Here is a 13,369-nt window from a genome sequence, read left to right as displayed (position 1 = left end):
GCTTGCCTCTCTGGAAATGTTGCCATGTGTCCATATTTGACTGATCTTGTGAGTTTTAATTTGTAAAAGGATAGCCTTGGCAAAGTCATGGTGAGGGGGAGAGTGCTTGGACACTTTGAGAGAAACAAATACATTGTGGGAAATGTCTAAATGTAAGATTCTCTCCTCCTCTGGGTCTTTCTCTTCCTCCTTACCTCCCATCTCCGCCTCTTTCCTTCCCTTCCTTCTGTCCCCTCCTTTCCCTTTCTTCCCTTCCTTTCGGCCAGCCTTAATTATCCCAGCTTTGATGTCACTTGGTAGCTAAGTTAGACTCATTTTCATACCCTGGAATATACTGTCTCTAGACCTAAAATGGCCTACCAGGCACTGTGATTCTTTCTAAATGGTAGGAGGTACAACAATCTGTTCTTTACTTCCTTTTTAAAACTTTTTTTTAATGTTTATTTATTTTTGAGAGAGAGAGAGAGAGAGAGAGAGAGAGAGAGAGAGAGAGAATGAGTGGAGGAGGAGCAGAGAGAGAGGGAGACACAGAATCCGAAACAGGCTCCAGGCTCTAGGCTGTCAGCACAGAGCCTGACACGGGGCTCGAACTCACAAACCGCGAGATCATGACCTGAGCCAAAGCCAGATGCTCAACCGACTGAGCCACCCACGCGCCCCTGTTCTTTACTTCTGAGAGGATATCCCACCATGTCCCAGCACGTGGGAGTTTTATAACCTGCACTGATGAGGACAAATCTGTGAATGGCTTTTTCCCCTCCCTTTCTGGCTTTTCATGTATTCTCCAATTCTTGCTTATCTGGTCACAATAACGTACAATTGATATAATGAACTAATGTGATGTTCTGCAGATCATCTCAAAAGCCCAGGTCCTTTTGACTATATTATGACAGAAGAGGAATTTTAATATACTCTGGAACAAGATCATAAACTTACACTCTTATCCACCCCAAGTGAATGCAAACTATTTCTGATCCTGCTCCTAATAGGATTGGAAAAAGATGAACTCATCATATCAAAGGCTGAACATTATGTACCTTAGGCCAGTTATTCTGCTTTGGCAAAATATCCCACCCATATGGCACAGTTTACTCTCATCCTTCAGGATTTTTCTGGTTTAAATAGAATATGATTGGGACCATCAATGCTGCATTCTTTAGTTTAAAGGCAGCACTAATCTCTGCCATTCCCCATGAAACTTAAAATAACTGTGATTTTCTATTTTGGTAGAGTATAGGGGTGTTCCAGTTGGCCCTCTCCCTTGTGACAACTCTTATTCCACAGACCAAGCAATCAATATGGAAGCTCTTCCAACAGCAGAGTATGCCTATTATAATTATTCATTTAGGAACGGGAAAATGACCACTAATGGTTCTATGGACTATTATGAATAAGACCTGGGCCAAGATTCCATTTATTGTCTGACTCCCAATGACCCCAACTGTAACAGGGAAATTATATGCTGCTACTTCTTGGGTCCCTTTGGGGAAATACTGGGGAATTGTTACCATGTGTCTTTCAGTACCCTTTCTCCTGGGAACTCAATCTCCATTTCACTAAGTGGGTTCTGGGTTTGAAAACTGGTTCATTTCTGGAAACTGGACAAGAGATTGTGAATTTTTATTAGGGAAACTGACCTCAGGCTCCTATCTTTGATTTCTTTTGACTATGTACATTTAGCAATATGTATGTTGGCTGCTTCTGTCTTGCCCCTTAAGATACTATATTCTATTAATCATCTCCACATCCTAAATTAACAAAATTCAAAAAGGCTATTTGAAAGGGATACGAATTGACAAGAACTAGGAAAAGTCTGCGATTTTACCTTCCTTGCATGCTAACAAGTCAGCCAACCACAATTTCATGAATGTCTATTGAAGATGTAAGACATCTTGGTCAGAGACACCGAATGGTTTACTATTCATAGCAATAGTAGTAGTAGCCAGAGTATAAGCATCTTTTGTGCTGGTTCCCTAAGCCCCATTTCCCAAAATGGAATGCAAAGGGGGTAAGATGAAGTCTGAACATGCAGCAGGGTGTGCTGTAGGAGATGAACTCTGAACTTGGGGAACTTGAATATTTTACAATGGAAAAGAAAATAATTATTCTTTGTTTTAGAGAGAGACATTATCTTTATTACACTACACAGTAAGCATCCTGCCCTTTGCTTTGGAGAGGACCACTCCTTTTATCTTTTAAGGCTGTTTGCTATACAAACATTCTTTTTTTTTTAATTTTTAACATTTATTCTTTTTTTTTTTTTTTTTTTGATAGAGACAGAGACAGAGTGTGAGCAGGAGAGGGGCAGAAAGAGAGGAAGACACAGAATCTGAAGCAGGCTCCAGGCTCTGAGCTGTCAGCACAGAGCCTGACGTGGGGCTCAAACTCATGAACCGTGAGATCATGACCTGAGCTGAAGTCAGATGCTCCATCCACTGAGCCATCCAGGGTCCCAGTACAAAAATTCTTTAAAAGATAGTTGCAACAAGAGGCAGTAGGTGCTTAACTTCTCAAGATGTGCAGAAACATGAGAAACTCATGGATAATTGTGTCCCCAAACTGATAACATACATTGAAAAAGTTCACAATATTTGTTCAGTAAAATACGTAAGATTTATAAAAGCGCTATAGTGCTTATCCAGAGAAGTGAACCCTTGTTGAAAGGATCACAGGTTGTTTTTTTCTTTTAGGTAATTTGCTAATGACTGCTCTGTTAATGAAGATTATTTCTGTATGTTAATTAAGATTTTTAACTTTTCAATTATATGACAATGTTTTATTGATTATAGAAAGGCTCATTTCCTTGACTCTACCTGAAATTTTACTATATCATTGTATTCTACTGAACCTAACATCTCAAAAATCATAAGATGTGCCACTAAGAAAAAAATTGTCTAATAACTTCATGTTGCAATGCTTTCTTATCACATTTGCTCTAAACTGCATAATAATTTTAGATATTAAATTATGGAAAACAGATGTGTCTTAAAATCAATGAAATATGTATTTCTTGTCTGTCTTTTCCAACCAGAATATAAACTCAAGAGGAAGGTAGGGATTTTGTCTACATTAATCATCAATATATGCCCAGTGCCTAGAATAATGTCTGGCACATAATAAATATTCAGTAAATTTTTGTTCAATTAATACAGGAAAAAACAATAGGTTCTATTTCTCTCACCTTTCTGTCTCTCTCCATGCCCAACTTTGGTGTAAAACAGTAGTTCTCAACTCTACTTACATACAGAATTATCTAAGGAGCTTTAGAAACAGACCAGTTCCTGGGTCCTATTCAGACTAATTAGATCAGAATTACTTGGACCAAGACACAAACACAGTATGCTGTAAAAGCTGTCCAGGTGAATCTAATGCATGCTGAAAAGTTCAGAATCACTGATTCACGCTGCTCCATTAATACAGCCTATACACATAGAGCGACCACATGTCTCTGCATTGCCATCTTCTCTGTAGCAAAGATCTGATCACTTGCTGGATGAGAAAACGTTTTTTAAAGGAAATCATTGATATTCTCTCAGAGTACAGATCCAATATGCCTTCACAGTACATTGTTACAACTATCTCATTTGATCCTCAAACAGGTGAGGAAGATACAGCAAATATGATCATTTCTAAAATTGAGAAGAATCTGGTTCTCAATCATTTGTTCAAGGGAAAAAGAAGGGTATACGCATTTTATCTTCTCTGTTTTATGATCTTAAGTAAATCAGAATAACAGTTCTAAACTATCATTTTATCTCTGTTTTCAAACAGCATTTCCTAATCAATGTGTTAACATTAGCAAAACACTGAGGGGAGATCTGATTACTGTTAGCTGTTCGTTCATTCAACAAATACTGAATATTGACGAGTTTGTTGAGGGCCCGCAATGTTCTAGCTGTTAATCTAAAGCAGGCTGAGTTTTCCCTGTAACTTCTACTCTGCCCCCGCAACCTGTAGCTTTTCTCATGTTCCTGTCTCACAACACCTTGGTGGCCTCCCTTTGCCTTCTTCGGTTCAAGCCATTGCTCTAGGTGTAGTCAACAGCACAAGTCTATTCACGCTGTTCATTGTTTGAAAGACTGTTAATTTTCTTTTGAACTACAACGTCCTACTTTCTTCATGCTTCAGGCCATGATTTCTCTGCTCTTTCCTTCCGCTTGCTAGTTTTTAATCAGTGAGTTTGGGGCCACTTGAAAACAGATTGAAACATGCTAAGAATAATATCCAATTAACCATTGGAGAATTAAAACTTGAGAACTGGGGTCAATTTTGTTTTTTGTCTTTCCAGACAAAGCAAAGACCTATATCTTTAATGTGCTGGAAACCATTTTTCCTGGAGGGTGAAGAAAACCATTAAACTCTCGTTATCATTTTATAAAGTTGGAAACATTTGCTAGAATTATAAGAGAGAGAGTTCCAGCAACAAGGAAATCTGCACTTAAATGACCTTATGCCCATAAATGAATGGGACTTACAATAAAACATTTTCCTGAAACAACTGTAAAAGACTCTTAGAATCAAAAGTCACCAGGATAAAAATGTAGGCGAAATAGGCAGACTGTTCTAATGCTCTTTAGGGACAGACCTAATTTCCTCCTGGGGTATTATAACATTATTAAAAAGTTAATAGGATATCAGCCATCCTCAGAAACCTTTAATCCCAAGGATTTATATTACACAATTAAAGTCCTCATTAAAGAATTTAACATCATCCATAGACATTTAAATTTATATAGAAATGGTAAGTCCCTCCTTTGGTTTTTACATAGTTTCTTTTTAAACTTGAAATGAGGATGGGGATGTAGAATCCATGATTTCCAAGTACACATTTAATATTTATTTATTTTTGAGAGAGACAGAGACAGGATGTGAGTGGGTTAGGGGCAGAGGGAGAGGGAGGCACAGATCCGAAGCAGGCTCCCAGCTCCGAGCTGTCAGCACAGAGCCCGTCGCAGGGCTCGAACTCACGAGCCGTGAGATCATGACCTGAGCCGAAGTCGGATGCTCAACCCACTGAGCCACCCAGGCGCCCCTCCAAGTACCCATTTAAAACTGACATTTCGAAAACATTGTTCTACCCAGACCCTCAACATGTTCCATACGTGTTTTTTGGAAGTACCCTATATTAGTTTCTTCCTAAGCAAACGTTTACTACTACTCTAAAGGTACCGAAATGATGTACAATAAATTGGGTGGTCATACATCAATTTTTGCCTGGGAAAATCCTGGTTTAAGCCTTTGTTCTGACATACATATCAACAGCGCTCCCTTTCTCTCTCAGAAGTGTCTTAGTTTGGACAATATGGGTACCCTAACAATTTTAGTTTAAAACGGTTTAACCTGTTTCACAAACTAACTTTACCACGGAAGCTGTTTAACGTTTGTCAATCTCCTAGGAAATGATATTTTACAGTTTTCCTAATTAATACTTACGACAGTATCTGACATTAGTTTAATTTTGTAAAAATGTGCTCTTACCATCTTTTCATAGGAACCATAAAAATCATTTGCACAGGGCACCTGGGTGGCTCAGTCGGTTGAGCGTCCAACTTCAGCTCAGGTCATGATTCTTGCGGCTCGTGAGTTCAAACCCCACATCAGGTTCCCTGCTGTCAGTGCAGAGTCCACTTCAGATCCTCTGTCCCTTTCTCTCTGCCCCTCCCCTGCTTGTGCTCTCTCAAAAATGGATAAAAACTTAAAAACAAACCATTCGCAGGAAGTAGGCATGTTAGAAGAAACTGAAGACGCATTTAAACATACAGGAGAAGGATGCAACATGCAACTTCTTTTCCAAGTTATGGACATTGCAAAATGGGACATCTGGTCTACCAGGATCCAGTGGATTGCGGAACCAGGTCTATCACAGACTTCTCAACTCAGTTGCACCTTAACAAATACAATGGGTAGATTACAGCAGCAACCTATAGATTTTGTATACCCCTATCTTAATCACCTAAATTCACTTCCTCCTACCACTTACCATCTGTAAACTCCCTTGAATAACACTGGTCAATGCAAAAAACAAAACAAAACAAAAACAAACAAAAAACAGAAACAAAAACAAAAACAAAAAACACTACCAAATAGTCAATGATAGAATTGCACTCACACAAGATTTGTGGTCACCCAGTCTCCATTCGATTTACCTACTAGTCTTAGCTAGGCTGGGGAAAGAAAACATCAGAAGCAGGGTAATTTCACTGTTCTAGTGTGGTATATTTTTGTCTGTGGCAGTACATATCCCAGGAAGTGTATTTGGTCTGAGAGATGAATGGCAGCAGAAGATTCCTCTTTGGAGATAGGAACCCATGACCTAGATGTGCTCAAGGTGACTGTGCTGTTTTGCTTGGACCAATGTTTCTTTTTGTGGGATGAAAGAGGGCAAGTACAGACCTCTGTCACAACCATTGTCCCAGGACATCTCAGCAGGAAACATTCAAACCCACATATATCAAAAACACACCAATAGAATTCAGATTGTTCAAGTAGTGTAAGTTTTCCACCCGATTCACTTTCAACAGCAAGTTCAGCTCCAGAATGATTATGCTCTCCCAGGAAAATCCACTCATTACATTAAAGCAGACAAATGACTCCTGCTGAATAAGAAAATCAATTGCCATCTCAAATAAATTGTTTATAACTATCCAAGTTATCCAGTGTTCTCCGGAAACCATTTTCTGACGAGTATTTAGGTCCCCAAAAGACTTTACAATATTGTCTCACATCATTCTTAAATGTTTATAGGTACCAGTTTTGTTTTTCTTTGTTTTCCTAATAGTAGCTAACACCTCTACAAAGCTTCCGGTGTCTGTGCATGGTTCTGAACACTTTTCAGGGATCGACTCATTTAATCCTCCTAACAGATATAAATATCACTGCCTCCATTTACAGATAAAGAAAGTGTGATGCAAAGAAGTTTACTGCCCTACTCATGATTATGTCGCTAGTAGGCAGCAGTCTATCATGCCCTCACTTCCAAACTGCACCTTTCTTTACAGTAGAGTATGCCCTTGTTTGAAAGCTTTTAAGGAAGAGTACTATGTCTTTCTTGTTTTCTTTTTTCCAACAAGTCATGCCCTACTTCATGTATTGCAAGTAATCAGGAGTAGATATGATAACTATTTTAGTCAATAGTAGTTATGTTTCAGATAAACGAAAGACCAATATGCTATGAAGAGGTGCTGGGGACATAGTAAATGTTCAGTAAATATTTATCGGTTCTTTCCGATACAGTGTGTGAACATGAAGCCAACATTTCCTACAAATAGTATTATTAGATTATTTCCTAATTCTTTGCTCTGATAAAACTCAATGAAAATTTAACAACATACTTCCCAAGTCAAATTGTTTAACTGTCAGGTTAAGCACATGAATACCAAAAACATAGTCTGAGCCACTTTTTTAAACTATTCATTTTTTCCTTGCAATGGGTAAGGCACACTATTCAGTTGAACAGTGTCCCCTCCAAACCTCCCATCCACTCAGATGCTCAGAACATGACCTTATTTGGAAAGAAGGTCTTTGCAGGAGTAATTAGTTAAGACAAAGTTGTACTAGATTAGACTGAGTCTTAAGTCCAACAGCGTATGTCTTTATAAGAAGGCGGTGTGAAAACACAGAGGCAGAGACTTACAGGGAAAACACCAAGGGATGACAGAGATAGACATGAAGGCGAGCAGCCACAGACTAAGAATCACCAAGGATTGCTGGAAACCGCCACAAGCCAGGAGAAAGGCCTGGAAAGGACCGTCCCTCAAAATGTCCCTCAGCATAGAAGAGCCAACCCTGCCATACCTTGATTTTGGACTTCTAGCCTCCACAAGCGCGAGAGGATAGACTTCTACAGTGTTAAGCCACCTACTTTGTGGTGATTTGTGATGCAGCTCTAGGAATCTAGACATTAATGTCAAATTTTGTCTTGGTTCCCTGGTAGGTAGAAATTTGCCGATGCCTCAATTCTTTTGACATTAGCAAGAAAAACTATTTTTATAATACCACTCTTTTCTGTTGTAAACATACATGGTCTTAGTTTATAAAATGATCAATTTTCAAAGCAATATGTAAACATATAAGTTTCTGAATAAACTTAACGTCAGCCAGTTAATTATTTGTTGCTATATGGAGAGGTGAAACCAATACTCTATTTTCTCCATTTACGGTAACAATAGACCATACAGATAATGTATTAGGCTTCTCATATGGTACAATTAATTTGATAGAATGTTTAGTGAAAGACGAGTCAGACCTTCTCCCATGGTCTTTTTGAAATGATGACCTTTCCTTCTTGGTTGTTCATAAAAAAATACAATCGCTTTGAAAATAATTTCAAAAGCTACCATTAATCTACATATTAATTAAATGTTAAATTGTTGAATGATAAATTTGGCAATTATTTTATTAAGTTGGCAAAAGAAAAAAATTGCTGAAGTCAGTTCTAACTCTATGAAACCATTCATAATTATACAAAAACACTTGAACCATTTGGTTTATTTACTCACATACATCCCTCCCTTTTTACCCCAAGAATATTTTCAGTTTGAAATAAGAGGGATGAAGAAAAACTATTCATTTAGATTTTGCTTCTGATATCACTTGGCAAGTATATTAAAATGCTGAAAACACAACTCAAATATACTTAAAAACAATGACAACATTGATGGGAACCTAGAACAACTAATTTTTTTTTTAAATCAATGTCCTCGCTTTCTAAGAAATACCACTTTGGAGGCTAAGTGCATTTCCAAGCAACAGGGAGAAATATACGATTTTCAACTGGCACAAAAGTCATATTTACAGTTGGAATTTTTTTTTCAACTTTTACATTTGGGGCTTAAGTGTGTTTGCATCACTGGAAGGCTTACTTGCTTTCGGCATCACCTGTAGATTTAAAGCTATAGTGGAACTATATCCTGGGAGAAATAACAGAAAGATACAAGAGAAGAGTGTGAGTCAAAGGTGCTGACTTAGTTCTTTATTCTAGCCATCGAAATATAAATGACACTTCATTAATTTTTCATATGAAGACAAAGGCATGATTATAATTTCTAAGTGGAAAAAAGTATTGGAGAGGCAGTTTAATAATTGAATGATTCCGCCTCAAATTGTGGGCTGGGTAGCACACACAATGTTGTATTCCCTCTTAGCTCATCACTTCTACATGCGGATGAGGCTCCTGAGTTACCTCTTCATTAAAACAAATTGGATGCTTATATTGGGCTCTCCGATACACATAAAATTAATGCTGTATTTTGAGGCTTTCATAAAATATATTTAATTATAATTACTGTCTATCTGAACTGGCTATCTGAAGTGGCTGAGTGTTTTATATTAAATGAAGACACTCTATAGAACATACACAGTATATAAAAATCTATACTGATATCTAGCCATTGCTTTCCTAAGCTATCTAAAAAGAAAAGGTATAATATTAAGACTCCTTCTAGAAGCCAGTTCCCAGCGTAGTGTAAACTGTCTTGTTTGTTACTCTTAGGATATAAAATTAAAACAAAACCAAAAAAAAGTAGGCCAGAAAACCATGGGATGTTGGCCTGTGGCCAGCTGGTCCTTTGCAGTGAATCTTGACTCACAAAACCTTGGCTTTATCACACTGCTAGTGAAAGAATATATGGTGGATGGTGTGTTCCCCCTTTTACAGGGAGCACACATGGATTCAAGAGCTGAGAACAGACCACAGGGAAATGCCAAAAGGATTAAAGCCCACATATGTCTCTGTAGTGCTATATGCATAGGCACAGTATTTATTAATTCAGCTGTCAGCCCTCAAAAACCAAGAGTATTTATAGATGTGGAGCCAAAAGAGGGAAAAGCAGAGAAAAAGAATTGGAATCATGGTCTCCACCCCATTAGCCTTGATCGTACCTGTGTGCCCTCCTATAGCTCTGAGATAATGGAAGCCAAGATGCTATGAAGACGGAAGACAGAAGAGGCTCCCAGGGGCTCTTAAAACTCATTCCAAAGCAGAGGTACAGAATAGAATCACTAAACCACTTAAGAAGTCAGAGTTAGCAATCCACCGGGATGAAAGTAACTACTCCTAGAGTTTGCAAAGGGTCATAATCTTTGAACTGTAATGCAAAATATTTTCGTTACTTTACTCACAGCTGAAGACAAACAAGGTGGGCAGGCTCTTGGCAAATGGTGCTCTCTTCCCTCAGTCTCAAGGCTGCCAACATCCTCTGAACATCTGATTCATCATCCAGCAGCATCCCAAAACCCCAAACCCCCAGGATTCAGTGATGCACATTTTAGTTACCTGAGATTCTGTGCAGGTGGATAAACTTCTTCATCCAGAATCCTCTGCCAAACCATTCATTTCTCTTTGAGAACTCCTAAGTCTTCAAGTCCTGGTGTTAAGGCATTTCAAGTATTAGTAAGCTGGTTAGCGCAAAAAGGAGAAAGCCACAAGAAGGAAGAAGAACAACGAGGGAGTACCTGGTGTGGCTCACTGAAGTTACAGCATCCCTGTGAGATGTTGTACAGGTAAGACTCAGGGAGGTCAGGAAGAGGTTTGTTCCCAAGATGTTCACCTAGAGATGCCCCTGCCCGAGGCTGTCCTGTGGTGGAACGGGATGGTAGTAGGCAAAAGTCACAACTTTACCGTGTAGGTACACATTGAATTCAAATGCATTTTCAAAGTGAGAAGCCAAGGTTTCACTTTGCAGTTCCCTCCTGTGCGCCTCCAAGCAGATTAAATCTATCATTTTCAGGTTCCACACTGGCGTTTCTTCCCTTTCCAAGTGTATGTCATGGCTGATTTTCCTCGCCATCCAGTTTCATTCTTATTAACACATATTGTTCTCTTTCGCCACCTTAGTCATTTTGTTGCACTTCAAATACCATATTTCACCTGCTGTTGGAGGCAGTCATCGAGAGGCTGTGACCACAGTTGACCCTCCAGCTGGACCCAGGCAGTCAGAGGCTCCTCACCCTGCTCCCCCTCGGAATGTTCCTTTCGCCCACGGTTCCACAGCTGGAACCATTTGCAAGAACGCCGCATGGAGATAGTGATGCGTTGTTGAACACACCTGGATGGTGTGAATCACTGAGCCCAGTTAAGGCTTCTACATACACCTTTTAAACTTGGCGGTTAGGTGTGGAGGCTTTCTCCTCCCGGCAGCGCCTAAGACAAGCCTCCTGTGTAAGTTCCCATGCTTATCGAACCTGCCACCTGCCAACATGGCCTGCCCCTTTCTTCCATCTCTCCCAGCCCTCCCCATAAGGGGGCCAGTTTCAAATTTCTCAGGGGGAACTCCCAAGGTTGCCAACCAACACCTGATTTTCTCTCAGGACCAGCAGGCTTTTCAATAGCTTTTGCAATCTAAAAGCCAGGTTGGAGATTTTTTAAATATACTGAACTACCCTAACTGTACCATGAAGTTTGCAAGGTCATTATGTTTTCCTCTATGTCTTAGAAAAGTTTCTGGTCTTGGCTTGAATAGACCCTGGGCTAAACAGCACACACTCATAAATTAGAACAGCCATCCACATTGTGAACAAATAGCAGGGCTGGCTTCTATGACACAACACCCCTTCCCTGCCCCCTGCCCCAAATAGCAGAAACCAGAGGCTGAACCAAGTAGCTTCTTTGCCTTTGATTTACTTCCTGGTACTTGCGTTTTGCACGATTTCTAGGTCTGTACATATGGTGTATGTTTCCAATCTCTAAAGTTTTAGGAAGTGCCGTAGTGAATATTTGAATATACTTTGCTTAGTTTCCTGGGTCCTCAAATGCCCTGGGGTGCCTTGGCGGCGAGTTGATGGTGAGGAATTCAACCAGGCTGTTTGGCCATTCCCTTCTACTGAGACGCTGCACAACTTTTGCCTTAGCTAGGATAATCATCTCATTTTCCCTCATATACTACTAGTTTTCCATAAGGCAAATCCATAAAAGTGAGACGTTCCCGGTTATTTTATTTTTATCTATTTTCATTATTTTTTTTAAATGTTTATTTATTTTTGAGAGAGAGAGAGCACAAATGGGGGAGAGGCAGAGAAAGGGGGAGACAGCACGTCTTGTAGCACATGCAAGGAGCACGATGAGGGGCTCAAACCCATGAACCTTGAGATAATGACCTGAGCCGAGACCAAGAGTGGGATGTTTAACCAACTGAGATACCCAAGCACCTCATTCCTGGTTATTTTAGTTTATTTATTTTGAGAGAGAGAGAGAATGAGGGGGAGATGGAAAGGGGGGCTGGCTGGAGACAGAGAATCCGAAATGGGCTCTGTGCTGACAGCAGAGAGCCTGATGTGGGGCTTGAACTCATGAATGGCAAGATCATGACCTGAGCTGAAGTCAGATGCTTAACTGACTGAGCCACCCAGGTGCCCCATTTCCTGGTTACTTTAAAGTAAGGATGTGGACGGGGCAGATCAGTTCGTATTAACTACTCAATCCTCTCTGGCCAGAACAACGGGTTAACTTAACTTAGTTTTCTGCTTCCAGCCAGAGTGTCCTGAATCATTGGAGATTAAAGAATGTATACTGTTTTTAAGATTTTTGAATATTTTATATATTGAAAGCTCTGATAAGTCCTAGTTACCACATATCATGATTAAAGAAAAACAACAACACGGTCAGATAAAGACAAATACCACAGGATTTCACTTTTTTTTTTTTAAACAAATCATTATATCTCAACACTTCTAATTTTTTTAATGTTCTCTTTTTATTTTTGAGAGAGAGAGAGAAGGGCAAAGAGAGAGGGAGACAGAGGATCTGAAGCAGGCTTGAGCTATGAGTACAGAGCCCAATGCGGGGCTTGAACTCGTGAACAGTGAGACCATGACCTGAGCCGAAGTCAGATGCTTAACCAATTGAGCCACCCAGGAGCCCCTGTTTTCACTTATGTGTAGAAGTAAACTAAATAAATGAACGAAGAAAAAAAGAACCAAACCAAAAAAGAGACTCTTAATTATAGAGAACACGCGGATGCTTTGTTCCCTCTACCAGAGGGAGGGAGGTGGGAGATGGGTACAACAGGTGATGGGGACTAGAGAGGACACTTATCATGACGAGCACTGGGTAATGTAGGGAATGGTGGAATCACCATATTGTACACCTGAAGCCAATATAGCACTATGTTAACTATAGTGGAATTAAAGTAAAAATAATAAAAAAGAATTTAAAACGCAAGACAAAAAAAATTGATTTTCAATATAAAACAACGACCATAAATTTAGGTTTAGTCTTCTGGCCTCCAAGCTAAGAAATAGGTCAGGGCTTCCGTGCCCAGTCTCTTTCTCAGTGAGTCTTAAATGTAAAGGAAGGGAGGAGAAACTTGGCAATCGGGTGCGCAGATGAGGATTAGTGGTCCCAACCTCAACCTGAAGGCTGCAATTCTTCCCA

General features: G+C 39.6%; 1 long non-coding RNA gene across 1 annotated transcript in view; it reads right to left on the bottom strand.

Moving 5' to 3' along the window:
- The window catches only part of LOC122242045, an 89,473-nt gene extending 78,527 nt beyond the window's left edge, over window positions 1–10,946 (bottom strand). Inside the window, exons 1-2 of the long non-coding RNA XR_006222198.1 lie at window positions 10,453–10,946; window positions 10,274–10,364 (exon numbers count right to left, since the gene is read on the bottom strand). This is a non-coding gene — a long non-coding RNA (uncharacterized LOC122242045). The remainder of the gene's footprint in view (window positions 1–10,273; window positions 10,365–10,452) is intronic.
- Window positions 10,947–13,369: the final 2,423 nt, after the last annotated feature.

Source organism: Panthera tigris, chromosome C2 (genome assembly GCF_018350195.1).
Source record: "Panthera tigris isolate Pti1 chromosome C2, P.tigris_Pti1_mat1.1, whole genome shotgun sequence".
NCBI classification, from domain to species: Eukaryota; Metazoa; Chordata; class Mammalia; order Carnivora; family Felidae; genus Panthera; species Panthera tigris.
Note: the sequence above shows the minus strand (reverse complement) of the source record. Positions and strands in the feature narration are given on the sequence as shown.